This window comes from Chamaea fasciata, unplaced genomic scaffold (assembly GCF_029207755.1).
Source record: "Chamaea fasciata isolate MVZ Bird 193981 ecotype frontalis unplaced genomic scaffold, bChaFas1.0.hap1 SCAF_6, whole genome shotgun sequence".
Taxonomy (NCBI): domain Eukaryota; kingdom Metazoa; phylum Chordata; class Aves; order Passeriformes; family Sylviidae; genus Chamaea; species Chamaea fasciata.
This window is the reverse complement of record NW_027094091.1, coordinates 16816256-16838931: the sequence shown is the minus strand read 5'-3', so window position 1 is coordinate 16838931 and position 22676 is coordinate 16816256. Positions and strand designations below refer to the sequence as shown.

The 22676-nt window shown below is 37.2% G+C and overlaps 1 protein-coding gene and 1 long non-coding RNA gene across 5 annotated transcripts in view; both read left to right on the top strand.

The window, feature by feature from the left end:
* KCNIP4 (potassium voltage-gated channel interacting protein 4) overlaps positions 1 to 22676 on the top strand; it is a 391381-nt gene that overhangs the window by 173829 nt on the left and 194876 nt on the right. The gene's annotated exons all lie outside the window — the stretch shown is intronic.
* LOC136290551 (uncharacterized) lies at positions 14174 to 20805 on the top strand. The gene is made up of 2 exons (XR_010721197.1): positions 14174 to 14262; positions 18804 to 20805. It is a non-coding gene; the product is annotated as an uncharacterized lncRNA (long non-coding RNA).

Below are 22676 nucleotides of genomic sequence, written 5' to 3'. Positions count from 1 at the left end.
TTAATAGCTAATATTTTTTAATTTTCCTTTATATATTTAATATATTTGGTTTTTTACAGTCTCCTCTAGAAAATTATAGGCTTAGAAACAGTAGTCTTGTGGCCCATGTTTATGGCAAATATCTTTCCTACAATTATTTTTTGAGGGTTTTTTTTTTTGATCCAGTTGTGGTTACTTTTATTGCATCCATGAAAAACACCAACGTTTCTTGTAGCTCTTTTTCACAGCAATTATTTTTTTCAGCTGAATCCTCTGTTCCACTTCACAAGGCAGCCGTGGCAGCCAGTGTTGCTGTACAGCAGATGGGATGGAATATGTACCCAGCAGCCCAGGTTGCTGTAGATCTGAAGGAGGGAAAGTCAGAAAATTATGGGAAGTTCAGACTAAGCTTTTCAATTCCTACCCCATATCGAGCCCCAGCTTTTCTGCACTCGTACTCCATTGCACTACCACGTGCAAAGTGATGGTCATGCAGCCCATGTGGTGGTTTAGATCAGACCACCAGTGCTTGTGAAAAATAAGGAAGGGGGGAAAATTGTTTCCAGCTGGACCATCCCTGAGGCATCCACCTACATGAACTCTTGTGCCAGGAGAGTGGACAGGGAAGATGGGAGGCTGAGAAGGGACCCAGGACAGGAAAGTAGGGAATCAAAAGGTGCTAACACCAGAATAGCGTTAGGAGTGAAGAGGTTGTGATTGATTGCTTTATGATAATCCAAATTCGTGTGGCAGTGGCAGCTTTATTAGGTTATAGTGGGCACAATACCCTAGGCTGATGAATTAAAGATTTATTTTTCCTTTACAAGAGATTGTAAGTGTAAAGTCTCCTTACATCCAGCTGATGTCAGTAGTGTATCAAATATTTTATTAGGTAATTGCTCTATAAAATATGACTAAAGAAAACCCTTTGAAATCTTACTGCTGTATACAGCTAGTGTTGTCACAAATGATGCTCTTGTTTATTGTCACAAAGTCTGGCCTTGTCAGCAAAGACCAAGTGGGCTGTGAAAACTAGAACTGCTCTGTTGAGATGTATTTCATCTACCACTTCTACGTCTGGAAAAGTACTACACTTGTCTGTATTTGAAAAAAGTGGCTCACATCTTATGGTAATGTTAACTTTCTAAATAAAACTTGTAGGGTGATTGAGATTGGCATGCTCATTCATGAGAAAAAAAACAAAACAAAACAAAAAAAAACCCCAACAAAAACCAAAAAATAAAACAACCCAGGGAATCTTGGCATTTACACTTTAATTGTGCATCTTGTATGTGGGATGTAACACAAGGCTGTGTTTCCCTACACCAGACCATGTGTTATGTTACACTTCTAAGTGTCAGATGATGCCATGAATTAATGAGTACTCAAGAGTTTGATAGTAGAAACTAAATGTACTCAACTCTCAGCGTGATCCAAACACTAGAAATTCATGCCTGTGCTCATTGTCACATATGCAGAAATGTCATTACCGGCTTTGATATTGCATTAATATAAGGCTCCAAAGCAAACTGCTTACACTTTGAAGATAATTTGAAAGTCTGGCTACACTTTTATTGTATAGAACTTCAAAGTTTAAATAAGTAGCAGCGGATGTTTCACAGACTGGTGGGGGAGCAGGCCTTGTGCCCTGCCATGCAAACAGGATCAGGTGCCTTGGGAAACACAGCTTGCCTGGGCAGCCTGGACTGCCCTTTCACCTTCCCCAGAACAGCAGTTTATTTTGGATGAGTTCCCAGTTTGGTTGACTGCAAGTCACAAGCAGTTGTGCTCAGACACGAGAGAGATGGAGTGGTGGGTACAGATGTGTGGGTGAGAAGTGTGAGGTGTTGTTTAGATGTCACCTGTGGAAGCCCAGCCATGTCACCTAGTTATGTTGTCTTTATAACTACAGATAAAAGCACAGGAACATTCATTTCTAACTGTTATGATTTAAAGTGCCTGTTTATAGGACAAGGCAAAGCAATGTGGCAAAGAACCAGTCACAGTAAGGACCTCAGCACCTTGCCAGCTGAGTATCATCAGTGTGGTCTGAGCAGCATGAACACAGCTGGGCTAGCTCTGGCAGCTGTGGGCAGCAATGGGTGCTGATCTGTCTGCACATCTGTACAGAAGTATCATGCCTTTTTTTTTTTTTGGTTTGTAGACCTCTTATTCAAGGCTACAAACTATTGAATGAATGAAATCTGTTTAAAGCCAATGCATCCCCAAGTCCATCACTTTGTGCCCTTCCTTTCCACGAGGTACTGTTTTACTTTTCTGACATTAATTTATTTACGTAAGCATTTATATGACACATCAACAGCATTGCATTACACTGCTTACCAGATGACAGAACGTGACATAAGAAAAACTACTTTGGTGAAAAGCTAAGGATTTAATAGTCCTTTGATGATGATGGAAGTTATTATTCAGAGTGAGAAAGTGTTTCAGAATGAGGTTTCCGGAAATTAAAACACTAGGTGGTACAGCCATCTGATTTAATTTATAATCTTTTCATCATGGTGAACATATTTCCAATTCAGTAGCAGTCATCTAATGTTCTGTGATGTTCTGTGATGTTGGTTAATGATTTCTCAGATATTCCATATTCACCAAAGCTTTTCTCTTTACATCTGTTCTGTAGATGAATTTGCATTTTAATTAAAGGGTTTAAATGAGTGATATTAAAGCCTGGAAAAGGGAACATAATTTTCACATCCTCTCTAATATGATTTTTAAATACTGGATTTATTCAATTATATGACATTAAAGTTATGATCAATTCATATTTATTAATTTCTAGTTTATTTAATAGTTGCTCTATTTTAATTAAGAACTGTAAATTTAATGTTGTTTAAATTAATATAATATAAACTACATTGTTATAGCATAGCTGCTGTGCTCTGTGAAACATGACTTCCTGAATCTTTATGATTTTGTTCTTACAGTGTCATAAAAATCTAAAGCTTTAAGTATAAGCCTCATAAATTACACCATTTCATATAGATTAGTAAGTGATAAATACATTGCATCTATCACTTCCAGAGGGTTTATCCCATCTCTTTCTTAGTGATCCATTCTAAGTGACAAAAGCATAAAGCCATAAATGGACATTGATTAGACAGTAGAATAGCAGAGAAAGACAGCCAACTACCATTTGGAGTTAAATATATAATTACTATACATGGCCCCAAAGAAATGCTGTAAAGATTGCCACTTTCGGTTTCTCTTCTTCAGGAAAGCTCTAAATAGATTCTCCACAGATTTTTCTTGAGATCCAGCAGGATGGCCTACTCTTGCTGTTCTCACCTTTAATCCCACACAACTTTTCCTTGAAGGACTTCTCTCTCTTTTTTTTTTTTTTTTTTTTTTTAAAATCAGTTTGACAGTGATCACTCATGTTCCAGCGAGGAGTTCTCTTAATAGTCATTGAAATACAGAAGAAAAACTGTAACATTTAAGGCAACTCACTTGTGAAGCTCTTACTTTGTATTCCTGCTAGGAATTAAGCTTTCCTCCACAGTTGATGCTCCTATGTGCTTTAGCATGTTTTCCCAGGGCAGTTCATTTGTTTCTTGAGGCCAGCTGAAGTCTGTTTACCCATGATGACAGACCTATTGACATGTGTCAGTAAGGCCCATCTTTTCCCATCATTTTGACTGTATAAAGCACAGAAGTGGAATTCAGAATTATCCTACAGGCTTATAGCATGCTTACCCAGCATCTTGTGCCACCAGACCGAAAGTTACCGTCAATAAAACTGCACTGCTAACAAGAAGCCTTAAGGTTTTTGAAAGTGGATTTTGTAATCTTCTTAGACTGGTGTGATCATGTACCATTGTATCACTGTTTTGCACACGCAGTTATGAACTGCATAAAACACTTCCTTCAGAAGTATCTAGTATTCTTACAGGTGTGGTGATGTGGGCAATATTTTTTCTTAATTGTCTTATGTAGCCATTACTCTTACTGCCATTACTCTTCATTAAGCAAAGAGTATTACTTTTTGAATCTTAGTTTTTGGGCTGGATAGCATTTACTTTCCAAATAAAAACAAATTTCAGGTGCAAAAATGCGCTTGTAAGTGGTAAAATATTTTTTTGTGTGTATTGGGAATTCCTTACACTGTGATATGATATCGGTGAAAATGGGGATGAGAAAACTAAAATAGTTTTGTATGACAATACATTTGTTTTATGTTTTGAGACAAACACAGGTCGGACCGCCATTGTCTTGTGTGTCCCACGAGTTAGCCTGGAGCAGTTCAAGAAGTTGTGAGTTTCATGCTGCTGCATCCACTCACTGCTTGTTTCTCAGTTTAAAACTCAAAAGGAAGTATTGGCAGCCTGGGTTGCTCCGTGATCTTGATTGTGTTACTCTGATATTCAGTGTCTGCTTTTTCTGTTTCTCAAGTGGTAACCGCCTCAGCAGTCAGGGAGCCTGAGATAAGGCCTTTGGACAGTTGGATTGCGATGACTTACTTGTTATCCATGGTTGAGGTGATACTTGAATTTGTACAGATCTGCCTTGATATCTCCCTCTGCCTACATGCTCAGCAGTAACAAATGTCACTGTAAATGAAGACTGCTTTTAGAAGAGCTTACAGTTAAAAACTGTTTTAATAGAGAGTATACAATAGGTCATAAGAACAGAGAGTATTTAACTGGAAGAGGTATGACAAAAAGGAAAATAGGAATTTCCCCCTGCCCCCACCTCACCCTGTTCCCTCTCCCACTAATCTTTGGATTGGCATCCAAAGTGAATATTTGAAAGCAGGCAGGGAAATTTGCATGTTAAAATAAATGGGTTTAGGTTTTGTGCAATAAAAAGTTGGTTTGAGGCTTGAGGCTACAGTGAATTAATTATAACATCTAGCTCATAGAGAAGACAATAGGTATGAATCAATTAACATTTTTTCAATTTTAGGATGAACCCAGCTTTGACACCTTTTTTTGCCAATATTTAGTGTTCTTTTCCTCTGTGCTGTTAGCAAGTATATAGGTTCTGATGGCATTAAAAAAAAAAGTCAAATCAGTAGATTCATAATTTTTGTCTTTTCTGAGAAAGGTTTAAAAAGCCATTTGAACCTGGTTTACTCTAGGAAGACATACTAAGAAAGAAATATGTGGAAGAGATTAAAAAGGAGACCAAAAATTACAATTGACATAAAACCTTGGTGTATATATGTGAAGAGAGTGCTAAAATAAAAAAAAAAAAATAAGCCCAAAAAATTTTTTTGTCCATACTATTTTTAGCACTACTGTAGTCTATAGCAGTTAATATTAGAAAGATTAAAGTACCAATATATAATAATATAATGCAAAATAATGCTGATATATTATATTGATTTACAGTATGATTTGAAGATCTAAATAAATTCTATTTTTTATATAATCAGAAAAAATATTTATGTCCTTTGAAGTAGAGTCAAAGCAGAAACTGTTTAAAGCATGTTATTTTCTTGTTCAGCTCTGCTGTTCTGACAACAGGCTTAAGAGGGCAGCAAAGAAACTCCTAGAAGTAAAAACTTTTATTAGGAAAGAAATATAAACTAATAAGCACTTTCAGTGGAAAGATTGATATTATAAAGTAACTGAGAAATAATGATTGCAAAGCTAATTGACAGAACATTCCTGAAAATGTGTTTTTCTATTGTCAGAGTCACCTTCCTGCTGCCTATTACCAATAATAGGATTTCTGGAATACAGTCAAACACCGTTTGCCTTATAGTCATGTTGAACAAAAAAAAAATTACTTACAGCCTCACTGTAGATTTGTTGAATAAAATGTATAAGTAATACTCTGAAGAGAGACCTGACCCCAGTGTTCTCTATTGCAGAAAGACTAGTTTGGACACCATGCTCTCTGCTGTTTAATGGGGTGGCTCTTGTTGTCCTGAGCCAGGGTTTTATTCAACAGGCAGGTGAAAAATGCTCTGCCAGAGTGCCATTCTTAGCCTGCCGATTGAGGTCCCATCACAAAGGGGCTACAAACTGCCAAATGGAAATGATCCATCTTTTCCTGGACCGCTGCCTAATCTATTCAGTTACTGTGCATAACAAACCTGCTCCTTTTCTTCTCTCTTCATCCTGTGCTTGGAAGGTCAAGTGAAAGTGGAGTGCTTTGCTGGATTCTGTCTCCAGCTATGAGTGGATGAGGCTTTTTCCACACCCCTCCAAACCACAGCTGAGCTTGCTGAGTTTCCTGCACTACCACATGGGGAATCCAACAGGTTTAAAGTGCCTCCTGGCTTGGCAATAAAACTGCCTTTTAAAAACAGGAGCATCTCCTGTCTAAACTGTGAGTTTCATACTTTGAGTTCAGCCTAAACAATGTGTCTGAGTCATGAAAGTATTTGTGGTTAAGCACTATTTAAACACAAATTTGTGTCTGGACAGAGGCAATGCTTAAATCATTAGGCCAGGCTTTTCTCTGTGACAATTACGTAATTTCTTCTTTGCCCAGTTTCAGTACCATGCCCAGAATATAAATGAATGGAAATTTATGATTACCAAGGTTGACAGGGTAGTATATTTCCAAACAAGGTAAGGTACTTTAAGGTGTTATTTTACTGTTAGGAAGAAGCCTTTAGTGACCTTAATCCCTTAAAAGGCTGCACCATAGGAGAGCAACCCATCAGACTTGAGTTGGCTCAAAGAAGTGCTCCCTCTGCTCCTGATTTCCTTCTGTGCCAATACTCATTTCAGTATCTTACTGGAGTAGCTCAAAACTTATGGCTGTAGTTCTCTGAAACCATTGACTTTATTCTTAAACTCCCACAGCAGTTTCAATTAACTATCACTGATTAGACTGAGACACAGCTATGATAAATTATCACTTAAAAGATTTTTTTAAAAAAATTTTAACAATTTTTAAATTCTTTTAAACTTTTTGCAACTTTAATTGGCACTTTAATGTTTGGACAGTTCATCTCTGCTTTCCCTTCTGATGCTGCTCATGTATTGTCTGATGCTATATCTTTAGAACAGCTGTACAATAAAGTGGACCTTGCTTTTCACTTCAGCTTCTGGAAATTTGTGTTTGTAAAAATCAGTAAGCAAGAAAAAAGGAAAATTATTTTAGAGAAAGAGAAACTGACCCAAAATTAGTTAGAATACAATAGACTAGAATTCAGATTTTTCTTCTACACAGTAAAAAAAAGCATGGTAATTCTAAAATTTGAACTCACAGAGGGAGAAGAAAAGATGAAAAGGAAAAATGTTGAGTAGTAAGGAATTACCTTTTCTGGATATGCTTTGCGTGTCCTCATAAAATGCATATGCTGTTAATGAGATGCTGAGAAGAATAATGCATCTATCATACAAATGCATGTCATGGCAAATAGTTGCTTCTGGTCATATTGACTGAAAAAACAGTTCATTTTTGATTAAGAGTGTTTTTTACTTCTTTTTTGTTGTTTTAGAATAATATTAAAAAGGCAAAATTATCTATAGCACCAAAGTTTAGAGGAAAATGATAAATGAGCCTATATAAGTTGCATTCAAATTCAGGAATAAAATGATTGTATTTTTTTCTGTTTAATTACTAAGGGAAAGCAATTTTCTGACATTAATTTGAATCCATTTTTTAATGTTCCTTCTGTTGTAATACTGTTTGTAATTTGAAATTGTGCTGTGATATTCCTAAATAAGTAATATGTCAGGGGATGATGTTTGAGCATTCAATAAATGTAATTAAATGGCATTCTTCCCCCTGCATTGTTCCAGGTAAAGTTGTTTGGGCCAGACCATGGCAAGATGCTGAAGTAACATGCAGACATCAGTGAGAAGTTTGAAACAGCTGGAGTTGGGCTGCTAGAGCTGCAAACTGTGCTGTTACCTAAACCGATGAGAGAACGGTGCTGGTGCGTGTGGTACCTAAAGACTTGTTGAAGGAGATGTTTACTGCCCGCCCTGCACTCCTGCTAGCAGGCAGTCTGGCAGCTTTGCACACTGCTTGGGGAGACTTGGGAATCAGTGCCTTACAGGAGACCCCAAGTCCTTTGCAAACAAAGTATGTGTCATTGCACAAAAGCAGAAACCACTGCAGTGTGTTCTTGCAAGGGTTGTCCTGGGTCTCTTATTGGGGGCAGAAGGGAGCAGGATGTGGTGATCAGGATGTCTTCTATCCATGTAAACGTAGCAGCAGCCCCTACAATCTGATCACAAATAGTGATGGGTACAAAAGCCCTCTGCTATTGTGAAGCCTCAGAACACATCACAGGACTTACTTCATGGAATCAATGAAGCCGTGGGTGGCTGAAAGTACAAGGACCCACTTTATGTTTGTTGGAGCTCACACTTGTGCGGTTCTGTGTCACAACTGCTGCTCTGAGGTCTCCATCTGACCTTGTTGTAATTCCTACATTCAGTGCAGGTTACCAAAAGTACTGAACAGGTAGTAGCTCTCATTGCACTGTTGGAAAATCAGTTTGATAAATGGAATAAATGACATGACTGTGCTGGTTTTGGCTGGGGTGGGGGCTATGTTCTGGATTGGTATTGAAAACAGTATAGACAACACAGGGATGTTTTAGCTGTTGCTGAGCAGGGCTGACACAAAGCCGAGGCTTTTTCTGCCCTGTCACAGCACTCCACCCACAAGGAAGCTGTGGGTGCACAAGGAGTTGTGAGGTGACACAGCCAGGACAGCTGACCCCTACTGGCTGACCCAAAGGAATATTCCATACCATAGGGCACTGTGCTTAGCATATACAGCTGGGGGGAGAGGGAGGAAGGGGGAGATGTTCAGAGTGGTTGTGTTTGCCTTCCCAAAACGCTGTTAGGTGTGATAGAGGCCTCCTTTCCTGGAGATGGCTGACCATCAGCATTCTGCATTCCCATGCAGAATGGTGAAGCATTTCCTTGTTTACCTTGCTTGTAATGTGTGGATTTTGCTTTACCTGTTTAACTGTCTTTATCTCCAGCCATGAGTTTTCTCACTCTTACACTTCTGATTCTCTCCCTGGTCTCACTGAGGGGATCAGTGAGTAAATGGCTGTGTGAGGCTGAGTTGCTGGCTGGGGTTAAACTATTACAGTCAAATAATAATTAGTGCTATAGCTGTCTTTTAGGTGGATAATCTCTGTCACTTAGTACTCCAATATCTGAATAATGAATTCCCTTTATAATATGGCTTGCCTTACAAAGTCACCAGAATATAATACGTCTGCTACAAAAAATGTTTTTCTATTTCTGCATTTTTTTCTTATAAATGTTACTTCAAAATTCAGTTCATTGGATTGTTTTCCTCTTAAACAGAGTTGTTTTATTGTGAGTATGGTTCTGCTTTTTTTTTCCCAAAAAACTAAAATCATTGTATTGCCCACATAACCAATCGTGTTTGTTCATCATAATTTGAAGCGAATCCTACAGACATGAACCTAGGAAAGTATTAGTCACTTAAATAAAAAAGTATGCTTTTGTTCAGATACCAGTTGTGCTAATAAAAGGTAATTATGTTGACTGAAAATAAGTAAAAGCTCCATCCATCAGACACGTACATTTTTTCCATCACTCTCAGTAACAAATGCCTTTTAATACAGTGGAAAATTACTAGGCAGGCCTGAAATAACTAAGCAATTACAGAAGACTTTTGTTTAAAATTCCTCAAGAGAATGTCACAAAGAAAATGATTACCATTATTTCAACAATGAATATAGTATACAGGTTTCACATGAAAAATAAGCTCACATTTAACTATCAATTAGCAGCCATTGATATTCTGAAATTCTTTCAGCATTAGTATATCAATTCACATACCTGCCTAAATATGCCTGAAGAAAAAGGGAATATGCTCAACTTCTAAACTACTGTACTTTGAGTGAGAATGTTGCAGGGGAAGTTGACTCTTGTTTAAAGTAGTCAATCTACTGGACTCCTTATTTAGATTGCCTGAAAATCTCACATATTAGTATGTGGATTTTTCTCCTGCATTTGAGCTACCAGAAATATTTCCATTTAAGGCAATAATATAGGAATAATTTAATGTAGGAATTAAAATAAGGCGAGCAGGACACATAGGTCTCTTTTTTTTTTTTTTTTTTTTGGTTAGAAGTCAGGTTATGAGCTCAAAAGTAGCTTTTAAAATAGGGACAAGGAGTCTTTATTTTGGCTTTTTGTACCAAATGGCTTTTGTAATGAATGCTGTTGGGCACAAATGATGGTCTGTGCTCAGTGCTGAAGGGGTCATAAAATATATATACATCTAGCATGTAGAAAACATTACTTTCAAATTCAGGGAGCAATATCTCAGGTCCTTGCTCCTACTTTTGTAGCATCAGGGTTGTGTTCAGAGCTGGCACATAACAGAAAGGGTTAAAATCTCCTGCAGAGAGTGCAGACTCCCAGGTTGTTAGAGAAAGCTTTCAACCATTAAAAGATTGAGTTGCAACATAGGTATAACTGAGGATAGGTTGGAGTCTGGGCCACTCAGCACACTTTTGAAAACCTGTTGCTCGCAGAGGTGGTGGGCCCTGGCAACGTCAGTGGCAGAGCCCTGTGCAGGGTAAGGTTAAATTTTTCCTCTTTTCTTTTGAGTGAAATTGCCTGGTGGATAGCCTTACCACACACCCTGTGATTTTAACTGGCAGGAAGAAGACTGCCAAAGCTCCCAGCTAAATATGAAACCCTCATTTTTACTTTGATTAAATCATCCCCTATGATCACTAAGGTAGGAATTACACATTATTATAATACTTCTTCTCCAAATAATGTAGATCACACCTAAATTTTATAAAGATGATTCCCACTTTCAGTGGAACACCCATGTATCCAATTTGCTTGAACACCTGCTGTGATTTAATGCTCACCCCTGTAGGCTTCCAGATATTCAGTAGCTGCCTTAGCTGTAAAAAGCAGTAACTATAAATGCCAGTGAAGCTAGGGGGAAAATAACAAAAATTACAGAGTAGAGATGTGTTTGTGACACAGTCAAGAGCAACTCACGACAAGATTTGACTCGCCTTGTGATTTTTATCACAAGTAAACAATGTCTTCAGGATTGAAAATAAAAGCATTCTGACTTGCCAACAGCAAATACCTCAAATTATCACAGCTTTATTGTGAAAGAGAAATACCTTCTTGATTTCTATGTCAAAAAGTTAACTCGCAGCAAGACCTAGATCTGTAAAAGCACTGCCATGCAAGCAAATCTGGATCTAAAAATGTACACAGAACAGTTACCAGGGAAATATTTTAAATGGCCTTTGAAGTTTTTGTGTGTTTCAGTAGAGACTTAGGCCCACTAAGTCTACCATTAGTGCTATAAATTAGACTAATAAAAGCTTCTCGTTTAAAGTGAGGCTTTGGATCTCTTGACAAGAGGGAAGATTCCAACAGAAGAATGGAAGAAATTAGGTTATAGGTTTCTTTTCCTTTTTAAATGCTTTCTGTCATCACCTCAGACAACCATTTCTGTCCACAAATATACTCATTCTTCTCCTATCTGAGAGAAAAAAAAAAAGCTATTTTTTCCATTTCTTTAACTGGCTTTATAGTACTGTAAAGTACCAGGTTTATATTCTGCAAGATTTTCAGACCCTGTATATCTCTTTTTGGTTTAAGTGTATGAGTGAACAAGTGGTTTCTGTCCAGATGTTTAGGTTTTTTCCAAACTTTTTCTTTTATTTTAGTATTTAAATGATGGATAACCATGTAGAAGACAAAAACAGACAAAGTAAATGCCATTGGTTCCTTTGTCTCATTGGGTCATACTGTGCCTTAAATGACTTTAACCTAGACAGAACCAAAGAGGTAAAACCTAATTTAATAGCTATCAAATGTAGAAAGCTTGCAAGAAAGACTGCACTTTAGACTCAAATCTACTGAAGGGGAAGAAAAAGGAAGAAAAAAACCAAGAAAAGCAGTATGTCTGAGTCTTCAGCATCTCTAAGTAAATTTTCTGATTTCCTGCCTAAACTTATTCTTGAGCAGTTTAATCATTAGTTCTTCTTTCAGTTTAAACAGCTTATCTCTCTCCCCTGTATTTATCATCTGCATTCAGCTATTGCCACAGTTAGTATCTTTACCCATCATTTTGCTACAACAAGCAAGCCGACCTTTTCTGATCTCTCACAAAGGGGAAGTCTGCAATGCCTGTGTCTTCATGGAAAAGAACAGGATTTCAAAGAAAAATTAAGTCCTCTCCACCTATTCTGACACAGTTCAAGCTTATTTTTCTTAGACTTAATATGGACAGAAATGTGTACTTGCTTTATAAACTATAACCTGGTAACTTCTCATTCCTAGAATCATAGAACGGTTTGGGTTGGAAGTAACATTAAAGATCATTTTTCCCAGCTCCCCTGCCATGGGTAGGGACATCTTCCACTAGACCAGATTAGAGTCCCATTCAGTCTGGCCTTGAACACTGCCAGGGATGGAGCTTTCACAGCTTTTCTGCTCTACCTGTTCCAGTGCCTCACCACCTTCACAGTGAAGAATTTCTTCCTTATGTCAAATCTAAACCTGTTCTCTTTCATTTTAAGGACACACCTTGTCCTGCCTCTATCTGCCCACGTAAAAAGTCCTCTCTGGCCCTCATCACTGGTCTCTTGGACATTGAGCTGTTGACCAAAACTCTTTGATTGTGACCATCCAGCTAATTCATTACACCAGGTGGTCATTGGTGGAATCGATGTTTCTCCAGTCAAGAGACAAGTCCTGCAGGACACTGTCCAGTGCTTTGCCCGAGTCCAGTTGGCTCTTCCCTTCTCTACCAATGCTATAACCCCTTTATAGAAGGGCACCATACTTTTCAGGCACAATTTGGCCTCAGTAAAGCCATGTTGGCTGTCACCAGTTACTTTCTTATTTTCCATGAACCTCGGCATAGTTTCTTCACCACCTTGGCAAGCATTCCGTGATATTTAAGCTTTCTTCTTGTCTGTGAGTTCCTCCTCTAATATGTCTTCCTGCACTATTTTTTTCCAAGGGTAATACTTTTAGAAGTTTTCTGGAAGTATAGCCAGAGCTTCTGAAACCTTTATCTTCAGAAATATTACTGAAAGCAAATTTAGAATTTTCTGAGAGTCTTTGTACAGTAGCAATTAACTGATTTTCACTAAGTATTTGAAAAGACCTTGTGGCTCCATCAACTCCACTGACCTCAGCTAAGAATCCTGTGCAAACAAAATGAAAAGAGGTTTGTCCCAAAGGAAATACTACTAAATTCATACACTTTTCTTACCATACTATTCGTGGTGCTTACTAGCATTTTATTTTGTGTATTTTGATTTTAGTAACTCATTTAAAATGATGACTTTTGCATTATTTCTGTGTATATGCTTAACCGTGCATATGCCAGGGATCCCATAGGAATGGCTCTGAAAAGATTTATTCTTTCATGGCTATTAACCTGAAGATTCCGCTTTCAAGGATAAAATATCTGAGTGCATCTCACCTGCATTACTAATCCATTAATAAATGTTATAGGCTACAATTGAAACCTAAGTGCTAAGTAGTTATGAGATACTCAGGAATAATTTATCCACAAGAAGCTGGTAATATACAGAGCCACTTCTTAAAATTATTTGAACAAGTCAGCAAACAAAAATAGGTTATTGGGTCTTCATGGATACAGCACTTAACTACCTCAGGTGTTACTTGAACATTTTCTATCCTCTAGTGAAAATTACTCTTGCAGAAGAAGTTTGATAAGACTACTCTTTAAATCTATGAATTATGACAAAGTGGGTACTGCTGCAGTAGCCCTCTTGTTAGAGGGTAGAAATGAGCCAAGACACAGACTTCCTGTTTACCATAGCATGAAAAGGGTCCTGGTTTATTCCTCTTTACAGCTCAGTCATCCTGACTCCAACCATTCACTGACCCTGGCTGCAGCAAGCTCCCACTTTTACGGGTTTTCCTTGCAGTGTCTGACTGCTGGTTACCTTCTGCTGAACTACAACTGCAGGTATTAGTTTGCAGACTCTGAATGCAGGATTTTACCCAGCTAGACTGTGACTGCAGGTTCCAAAAACAGGCTCTAACTGAATAGCCAAACTGACCTCACAGCAGTGATTCTCTCTCCCCAGGATCCTTCTTCATGATCATCTCCTTCCCTCTTCCTCAAGGTTCCTCCTCCCTCTCGATTATCCCTTTTACTGGCTAACCCACTCCCTTTTATCACACTTCACACTTAGCTTTACTGGATATAGCTGTGACTTATCAGGGGCAAGGCTGTGTTGGGTAATTAACACAGCTGTTACTTACCTGGTAAGGTCACGTGTATTACCTTCTCCTACAGGGTAAGAAGTTTATTTCTACTGCTACATGTAAATTGGTAAGTTTACTTGTTATTTTTCCTATCCAAGTTTTTCGTTGGTCCTTGATGTATAGTTACAAGGTTGTTTAAAAATTTCTTGTTATGAACTTTGTCATTTTAACCAGTCCTTGCCATTGCAGAAAGAAAGTAAAACAGTTTTTGATTGAAAAGTGTACTTCAGAGAAAAGAAAGTCATGGCTGAAATTCTGAAAAATCCTTCAAGAAAAAGAACTGCCTTATGTTCTATGTTTTATGGACAAAGCTGAAATGCACATGGAAAGGAGAAGAGATTGAAAGTAGTCTTATAACTTTTGAGTTACCAATAGCTTTTTTGCTCTTTGTTCTGCATGGTGTTGGTCAGTTTAGCACAGTAAAATAAAATTATGTCTTTTTAACAGAGAGGGGTCTAAACAGAAGAATCGAATCAGTATTGAGAGAAAAAAAACCCCCATATATCTGTCTTCTCACATCACAAAGTACCCATACAAGAGTTAGTCTTTATTAAACAAATAAACCTTTAGCTTCACAGTTTCCTAAAGATTTTATGGCCTGGGAGGGAGGAAAGTAGAGTGCTAATAACTGAAGGAAGAGCAGAGATGAAACAGAGGCAGAAATCATTGGAGCTTCAGAAGAAAAGTGATTTGAAGCATGGATGGATTCATTATCACCACTTTTCTCAAAAGATTTTTCCTTCCTACTCCCAAAACAGCAGGCACAGACTTCTTTCTTGTTTAAACTGATTTCAGTATTGGGGAGGAGAGACAAGGTTTCGCTGTCTTTTGAACTACACTTGCTTTATGTGAAAAAGAATTGTATAATTACATTTTTGAGAAGGAAGACATCCTAGAAGCTGGAGCCTTTTTCTCTACTGAGTTTGTTTCTATAGAAATTGTTAAATAAGTAATAGAAGAGAACAGTGTATCCTCCCTTTTTTTACCTGGCACAGCACAAGCCACATAGATGTGAAGAAACAGGATGCTGAGCTGAAGGGCTCTCTCTCTTTCCTTCAATTTAGAAGGTAATAGGGAGCAGCAGGAGATACAGCCCTGCATCAATTTTTTTTTTTCTGTCGGAGATGCTAACTCTGTCGGAGGTGCTAACTACATGTATGGAGAAAGTGAGAGGAAGCAGAGCAGAGTCCTTATTTCCTTTGATTCTTTGATCTAGCAGTGAGGAAAGGATCAGCTTTTCTCTCAGGTCCCTGCATTTCCAAATACTTGTTCTAACAAGCATATGGAGAGCCCCAGGAGAGCCAGCAGCTTGGGTAATTGCACACTCTTGTGCTGAAGTGCAGAGAGTGAGCAGGAATACTTGAGAGAGAGGTTTGTGTGATTGTGATCAACCTCTCCATGAATTTTGGTATTTCAGCTGATCCTTATATAACTCTCTTTTGTGAGTCTCTCAGCAAAAAATTCCTTTGATTTGAAGTCAGATTGGCTCTTGATTTTCATATGCATGCTCAGTGAGAGCTGACATTACTCAGAACCACTGCAAATGTGCCAGATGCCACTGCTAGTCACTGTTGTCAAATATAAGATGGAGCTGTCATAGGCATTTCAGTTTTTCCTGGCCAGAGTCAGTGCAAGAAAAAGTAGTGATGAAAAAGTGACTTAAACTCCTGTTTCCAGTATTTGCTGAACTTTTTAACACCTGGGGTAATATCTGGCTTTCAGGTGCTAGAGAACATTTTTGGGCATTCCAGATAGCGCTTGGTGCTCTCCATGTCTTCTGGGTTTTTGTTTGGTGTTTTTTTTTGTTTGTTTTTTTTTTTTTTTTTTTAATTTGTTGGGGGTTTTGTTTGTTTGTTTTTTAATTTCATGGCTATGGACAGGTAAACTGAGAACTGAAATGATTTAGGGTTTTATTTCTGTACTTTCCAGGTAGAAACTGCAGTGCAAATCTACACTCACATCCAGGTTATAGGCTTATGGCATCATTCTGGGAATATTTGTCACCAAACACACCCAAAATACTGCTCTTTTTCTCTGGCCTCCAAAACCCATGAATTGCATTGTGTTGCCTCCTCTATGGTTTTGGGGCTAGGAGACTTATTAAATGGAACAACTGAATTTCAAACTTGAATCTGTCACTCAGTTGTTGACTTGAAATCAAACTAATATTTTGTTTCTTCACAGTATAAAAATTAAGTCATTAAAAGTCATTAAAAATAAGGCACTTTCAAGAAAAAAATTTCTTAGTCTTAGTATTTGATTATGGGCACATTTCAGTGTTTAATATACTGCTAAAATTTTCATTAAAATAAGGTAATCTTTCTAACCACATATAAGAGTACAATGAATTAAAGAACAAGATTTCTGCTGTTACTCATATGTGCCTGCCTACTTAACCATGCAGCACAGTCGAATTTGTTTGATATAAAATGTTTTGAAGAGGTAGAAAGAAAGCAGACTAGCCTTATATTTTGGTGTTAAGATTGTCCAAGATACAATAAAAAAGTGTCTTTGAACGCTTCCTGTCTTATTGTCACATTGCTGGTATGTGTTTTCTTCAGATTTCCAAGGAGAATCTACCTTAAGAGCCTTACTCATCTTTTTCACATACATGTAACTATTACAGAAGAAACAGTTTGTTATTACTACAACACCACCATGCTGCACAACTGTCAGGTCTCTCCTCAATTAGGAAAGAGTGCTGTCAATATAGAGATTACAGGGCCTGGTTAAAGCATGGTCTAGAAAGCCTGAGGAATGCATGTCCCCACCTTCTGCTCCAAACAGTGAAATCAGCAATTAATGTATACACTTTAGTTTGTTTTTTGCTAGATGCAGTGATTTCCAGTGCTTAGCCTAGGACAAGGGTATGGATGTACAGACAAAATGACAGTGTTACTTACAAAGGTATCCTGAATGGGCAGTGAAAAACTTAGAGATCCAGGAAGAATAGATATTTCTGTATCATGTTTTAATTTTCCCCACCATCCTCCTGCTGTATGTATAGGATACATAACATTAAAGCTTAAGTTTTAATGGGAGAAAAATGAATTCATTCTTCAAGTACTACAAGTACTCTGCTCAGAAGGGACTGTGTTACTGTAGATTGTTATTCAGAACAGTAGGTGACTTTATTAATTGTTTGTGGGAAATGTGGTGACAGCATTGTTCAATAAGTTCAGGGTTAAGTTATGAGAGAGTCTTAGTTTTGAGAAGTCCTTGAAAAGTGTGACCACTGCTTTTTAGAGGCTCATCCAAAGAAAATTTAGCAAAATATTTAAATATTGCTGGTGCCCTCTGCTAGTTTTCAGGACTAAACGCAGCACATGCCCCAAAACATAAAATGCAAAATAGCTGCAACACATTAATTAGCATTAACCAGCACTAACCGAAGTTAAATGACATTTTATTACTTCCTTGTAATTTTATTGCCTTTGTCTAATTCAAAAAAATATCAGAAATGTTCAATAGGAAAAGATTTTGTTGTCATGTAAAAAGCCAGCAGTTTTTCTGGCATTAAATCTGAAAAATTCACTTTACTAATGATCTGCCATTCTCTTTCAGCAGTATGTGTGAGATTGAAGTGTGCATAAGGATTTGCTACTTTTAAGAAATGGCAGCTAGTAAGTCAGTTGCAGAGAGATCATTTAGTTTGCATATTATTGCAAAAAAATTTTATTCATTTTCATATATATATATTTCAGTGACAAACCTTATTTAAAAAACAGAGTTCATGTAAAAAATGAACAGCAAGCAAAGGTCCCTTGCTGTGACTGATTGCATTATTTACGCTACTGCTTCAGGTATAACCAGGCTTATTTGTCTTTCTGACATTACCACGATGATATGAGATACAGTATGCTAATATACTAATCTAGGGTTATAAAGTATTATTAGTCCTTTGTTTCTTTCAGTTTCTTAATTACGGTGTTGTTTAGAGTCATTCATCTTTGCTCACATTTATGCAAATATTCCAAATTATTAACAATAGCATCAATAGGGTCATGTTTATCTGTTTTTTATCAAGAAAATATTTTTCTAAAAGCCTTATGTAACCAGTCTTGTTTATATGGAGCAGAAACTTACTCTGCTAATAAATCTAGATGTTTTGAGGAGCAAAGAATTACTGCCTGTAAATTTAAATTATACATATGTGCTATGTCAATAATACATAAATGAACACCTCCATCGACTGTATATCAGTATTTTCAAAGAATAGTTTGGAGTGGCAGACAAAATAAGCAGCGCTGAAATAATGGCCATCATGCAGCTAAGTGATTATGTATTTATATATTTTTTAAATCACAAATTATTCAATTTGTGTTAAATTAAAAAGGAGAAAATAGTAGAAAAAATATAAATATATTAAGTATCTGTTTTAAACAGACTGACTGGTAGTTTCCCTTCAGTTTTGTTTGTGTTCATTGATGATCCAGGAGGGACTGGAAAGAGGTCGGAAATCCCGTCCCCTCACCCAGAGAAGGAGGGACATGGGTGGAGGGCACGTGGGAGCAGACAGTGCTGAGCAGACCCAGGTGACTCTTCCCTGACCTGTGACCAGGTTTCTGTTTTCTTCCTCTCTCCTTTTCTTCACTTGCTTCCTTTTAGAGCTTTGGCAGTGACAGTGAGAGCAATTAACTACAATCTTGTGAAGGAAGATGTTGTGTGATCAAAGCACCCTCTCAGCATAATTCAACATACTCTAACAAGGAGCTGCATTTTGTTCCACCTCATGCCATGGGATGTCCCAGGAGATGACCCTTTTATGCCTACCTGGGCTCTGCAGTTTCCCCAGTGGATGTGGTTCTGAAGTGTAATTGTGTTTATGAATATGGTGAAAGTGCCTCTCTCCCTGCTGATCTTCCTAATGAGCTGGGTGCTTATTTTGCTATGCACTTGTGTCAGATTAAGACTAAGGGCCTGAGAGGCTTTGCAAGACTGAAAAAACCCTAAAAGTTTTAATGAGCTTTGAAAGTGAATTCTTACTGGTGCCAAAACAATATGTGGAATGACTGAGAGAAATTTGACGTAATTCTACTCATGTATGAACTTAGAGAATATTGCATTTGAGCACATTTATAATTAGCTTTGTAACAAAGCTGATAAGCTGATTTTATAAAATTGTTTGGCTGGTTTTTGGAAAGGTGTTTTCAGATTATTTTTTTCTTTGTGGGCTTGGTTAGTTTTTTTCTTTTTTTTTTTTTTTAAATCCTAAGTTTATGAATGATTTTCTTTACAAAGTACATGCAACAAGTCTCAAATAAGATAGCTGCAACTGAACCATTCTTTTGAAATGTCTTAATCATGTCTAATTCCAGTGCTTCCCAGTAGCATGGAAACCAAAAGGATTTTTTCTTAATTGTTAAATTGAGTTCTGTTCACACCTGAGGAAGACTTCTTTTATAGAAGAACAAGAAGATAATTTTGATGAAGCAGCAATTCTGTGGTTTTCTTTGGAACGTCTGACAAAAACAGTACTGTAATTTTACCTGTCCTTCTGTGAAAAACTAATGGTAATTTTTAAAGTATTATTTCAAACCTCAATTATCAATATTTTTTACTGTTTTCAGACAAATATATAGAAAAGGAACTATTAAAAATTACCACTTTTTTTTTTTCCTTCTAAAGTAATATAATGCATTAAAATAGGAATTTACCTCTTACTATGAAAAGGCTCTCTTGCTAGCACACAAAAAGGCAGATCAGAAAATGAAGTAGAACTTTTGAAATAATATTACTGTTCTGATTTTTCAGAATATATTCTGTTTGTCAGGAAAACGATCTGAAAACTGCAGTTCTCTAGCCTTGCAGTACATCAGTACATATGTAAAAAATGTTTGAACACTAAAAGCAAATCGACTTTATGTAGAAAAACCCTTAAACTAAGAGTGAATTTTGGTCATTTGTGACTGATTACAGCTCTCAAAATCTACAGTCTCTTGTGCAAAGACCTTTCAGTCCGTATTTTAAATTCTATAGAGTTAATGGGAATATGCAGTAGTTCAAAATTAGTTGCAGATCATATCTGTAGCTTGAAAAATATTGAGTTAATTCCCTGTGCTTAGACATAATGTAGCTTGTGTGTCTTCAGGATATATTATGAAATAAAACAGCAGCCTGAGTTTGTATGTGAAACTTGGCTTGAAAACCTAGGACATACTCTATAAGTCTAGCAAGTGTTACTGGAGCAAGGAAAAGTGAGTGCAGAGTATTCAGAATTAGGAAAAATGTGGTAAAGGCCAAGCAAAAAGAGAAGCAAACTTACAACGCTGAGGAATTGTTTTGCTTCTTTAAGGCATTATTGGCTGTAGGCAGTTAGGGTATTTTAAGTGGAAAATTTTCTGTTGAGTTTCCATGCCGTGGTATGATATTACTTCTGGTGCACTTCTGACTACCCCAACACTTTATTTTTCATCAACAAAGTGTCTTTCTCCCATTTTTATATATATATTCTGCCTTTTTGTTGCTGTTGTTGTTGTGCAGGCATGCCAATGAATTGCTGGTACAACATAAGCAGTTTGTGTTCATTGTTTGACTGTAGTAATTGGGCATCCTGCGTGAATAGAGCTGTCTCCTAAAGAAATGCATTATTAAAGATTCCATGTTTGCAGTGGTCATATCTCATTATTTAAACATGTTTAGCTTCCTGTTAAAAGCCCAAAAGCGGTACTTTAGTACAGTTGAGGTAATTACTAAACGTCTCTCACTTGAGAGTGGCTCTACAGGTAAACCAGCCTTTTGAAACAATTCCCTTATTTGCAACAAGCATATTTGAGCATTGTTGGAATAGATTTTTTTACCTTTAGTTAGGAAAGGTTGCTGCTTAGAAAAGCAAAGGGCAGGTTGACCAAAACCTCTAATCTGATTTTACTGTAGGTCAGTACCTTTGTCATGTTCTGCTCCAGAGTTCCAGCCTTGCATTTCAGATGGAATCAGCCCTTTCTATGAACAGTAAGAGCCCTCTGTGAACATGTATCATTTATCATTTTATTGAAAGCAGCTGAGGATGCTCTAAAAATAGATGTGTAAATGATGGACAGTTCATGATTTGTTGGCATGGAATCAAGACGTGACAGAAGGGACCAAATGAACCAATTGCATGCTCACTGCTGAGGTTACCATGGAAGCTTTAACTCTTTACACACCCTCCATCTCTTCCTCACATAACTTGTGCAGTACGCTTTAATTGTTATGGATGAAGCGTATTTCATAGAGTAAAAGCTACCTGCCCACATTAACTGAAGCTGTCAGGCATGATTTAGGGACCTATGTATATTCCATAAATTCTCACGGGAGAGTAAAGGTACCCCTGCCAAGGTCTTGAGACAAAAAAAGAGTAGACATGCAAATGTGAAATGTAAATAAATGCTCATTTGTGTAAATGTAAATATATTTACATAGTGAGAATATAAGGAAAAGATCCCCAGTGATGAAACAAAAAGGAAGGGAAAAATTACAGACAGGTGGAAAAATGAAATTTCTTGCCTAAGTCTCTTCAACCTTTTCTTTGTGGCCTGCAAGCATCTCATTTCATACCCACCCTTTAGTTCAACCAGTCTGCATAGTATACTCATAACTCTGAACTTTTCTTTCTTTTCTATCATTTCAATACATTTTCCTCCTTCAGCTACATACAATATTTAATTTAAAGGCCCCCTTGTTTAATGCAGGCATTCCAAAGCTTCCTGCAGAAACCACTTCTCAGTTTCTTCCACATACAGACATTGAACTCTATCTTTTCATCTTCACAGGCAGTGTGGGAAGAAAATTATCGCTTTTAAGACTTAGAATATTGTGCTTTCCCAATTGTTGATACCCTGAGTGGATGTAGTGATAGGAAACTTTTTTCTTTTTAACTTCCTATTTTCTGACAAGTAACAGAAAAGTCTGACAGGAGCTGTGGTGAGCCTGCCCTATTTTATTTCATTTCTATTGACTGGAACTCAAATAAGAGAGGTAAAACTTTCAATCAGATTCCCTTTGACCTTTCTGATAGTACAAAGATAAATCCATTACAGTGTCTCTCTCTGCCTTGGAATGTTCTTCTGCCGTAATCCAACATTTTGTTTTCTCACACAGTTACTACAGGTTTTCAAATAAAACTGGGGTGGGATGAGCAAATCTACCTCATTTTTCTTTAGCTTCAGTCTCGGAAACATACATTCCACTTTGATTTCTACCTAATAAATGAATATGCATTCTGTTTTGCATGATTTACATATATAGTGGTTATATCTGTTCCTCATGGCAAGTAGTGCCATAATTTTAACTGAAGTATGACAACCAGATCTAGGCAGAATTGTCTTGTTTTCTCTGAGTTGAATGTGTTGTTATGAGTTAAGAGGTCTGTCTTTCCCTGAAAACAATTTCAGAAATCTGGGAATTTTTTTTGAGCTCCCACAGTTTACAGAGTACCCTGGATAATCTGAAAGCTTTAGCATGTACACAGCAATCTCTTGGAATTTCCTAATCATCAGGCAG